Genomic DNA, 2440 nt, shown 5'->3' with positions numbered 1-2440 from the left:
GGGTATGGAGGGGCACGGGACGTATAGGGGCTACTGGAGGGTTTGGGGGCTATGGGGGGAGAGGGTGCTATAGAGCCATGTGTCCCCCTGGACCCATGGATGTCCCATGGAGCTGTGCGTGTCCCATGGAGCCGTGTGTGTCCCATGGAGCTGTGTGTGTCCCGTGGAGCCATTTGTGTCCCACGGCCCAATGGATGTCCCATGGAACCATGAATGTTCCTTGGAGCCGTGGCTGTGCCCTAGAGATACGTGTATCCCATGGAACCACGGATGTCCTATGAAACCATATGTGTCCTGTGAAGCCACATGTGTCCCATGGAGCCATGGATGTCCCATGGAGTTGTCAACATCCCATGGAGCCACCTGTGTCCCAAGGACCTCTGGGTGTCCCATGGAACCATAGGAGTGCCATGGAGCCATATGTATCCCTTGAAGCCATGGGTATCCCATGAAGTGATGCACGTCCCACACAGCCATGGGTGTCCTGCGGCCCTCTCGCTGTCCCTCCGTGTCCCATGGTGCTAAAAGGGTTTAATGAAGCAGTGGATGTCCCATGAAGCCATGAATGCCCCACAGAGCCAGTCACACCCCACGCATGTCCCACAATGTTCACATCCCCCTGTCCATCCCCTCCGTGGGGCAGCGCTCACCACAGAACCCCCCAGGCTCCCATTTCGGTCTCCTCCACCAAAGCCACCCAGGGCCCCACGTCAGTGACCGTCTTTCCCCATCCCGTCCCCGAAGCCGGAGGGTTTTCCAGGCCGTTGCGTAGGGCCCCGCCGAGCCCGCGGGAGCAGGGATGCTTCGCCATGCGGTTAAACCGGCTCCGGGTGCCGGCCGTGGGCGGAAGGGGCCCTGCCCACCCCGCCATTAAACCCCCACGGTTTCAACACGGTTGGGACACGGGGGACACTGCGGGCACACCCAGACCCGTCCTGTGGTGACACCGAGTCCCTGTCCCCGGCCTGGCCCCTGCCAAAAGCAGGTCAGCGGCGGGGCCCGTGCGGCAGCTAATCCTCCCGGCAAATCCCCCCCCCGGGCACACGTGCCGGGCACACGTGGCCGGAGTGGGGCTGGGATGGTGGCACTGGCAGGGCTGGCTGGCACCCCCCGACACGGGGACAGCTGAGGGGTGTCGGTGGGAGGGGGGCGGTTGGATTTGGGGGTACTCGGGTGTCGGCGTGTGCCCCTGTCACCTGGGCACGCGCAACGGCTGTGGGGGGCACAGATGGGGGTGTCCGTGTGTGTCCCCTGCGGGGCTGTGTGTGTCCCCTGTGGTGTGTCCCTGTGTCCCCAGGGAAGCGGGGCCGTGGGGGACCATGGGTGCTGTGCCCCCACACCTGGCGCTGCCCCTGTCCCTGTTCCTGTCTCTCTCTTGGTGCCAGTCCCCTTCTGCGTCCTGGTATGTTGTCCCTGTCCCAGCACCCGGCTGTGTCCCAGGCTCTCTGCCATGGCTCCATGGGACATCCGTGGCTTCAGATCCTGTTTCCTGTCCTGCTGCCCATCCCTGTCCCTGTCCTAGTCCCTGTCCTGCTGCCCATCCCTGTCTCGGTGCTGGTCCATGTTATGCTCCCTATCCTGGTGCCAGCCGTGGTACCTGTGTCCGTGCTGGTCCCTGTCCCGGCCCCACTCCCTGTCCTGGTCCCTGTGCCCACCCTGGCCCCTGATCCTTGTCCCTCTCCCAGTGCCTCTCCCGGTCCCTTTGCTTGTCCCTGTCCCCGTCCCCAGCCTGGTGCCTCTCCCCATCACCCTCCCTGTCCAGGTGCCCATTCCCATCCCGGTCCCAGACGTTATCCCTTTCCCAATCCCTGTCTCTCTCCCTGTCCCTCTCCTGGTGCCTCTCCCGGTTCTTGTCCTCATCCCCATCCTGGCCCTGGTCCCTACCCCTATCCCTGTCCCTGTCTCTGTCCTGGAGCCTGTCCCCGTCCTGGTCCTGATCCTGGCCCTTGTCCCTGTCCCAGTGCCTGTCCTCATCCCTGTCCCTGTCCTAGATCCTCTCCCTGTCCCTGTTTCCATCCCCCTCCTCATCCCTATCCCTCTCCCTATATCCTTCTCTCTCTCCCTATCCCTACCCCTATCCCTATATCCCTATCCCTATATCCCTATCCCTATCCCTATCTCTATCCCTATCCCTACCCCTATATCCCTATCCCAATATCCCTATATCCCTATATCCCTATCCCTATCCTTATCTCCCTATCCCTATATCCCTATCCCTATCCCGGTGCCACTTCCCATCCCGGTCCCCTCCCCCTCCCGGCTCTCGCCCGCCCCCTGGCGGCAGGGGCTGTGGGGTGTGGGTGGTCGCGGTGCGGTGGCTCCTCCGTGCCGGCAGGGGGCGCCGCGGAGCGGGCGGTGCGGGGCGGACGGGGCCATGGCGGCGGTGCGGGCCGCGCTGCTGGCGCCGCTGCTGGCGCTCTGCCGAGGCGGACCGGGACCC

This window comes from Calidris pugnax, unplaced genomic scaffold (assembly GCF_001431845.1).
Source record: "Calidris pugnax isolate Ruff unplaced genomic scaffold, ASM143184v1 scaffold7, whole genome shotgun sequence".
Taxonomy (NCBI): Eukaryota; Metazoa; Chordata; class Aves; order Charadriiformes; family Scolopacidae; genus Calidris; species Calidris pugnax.
Note: the sequence above shows the minus strand (reverse complement) of the source record.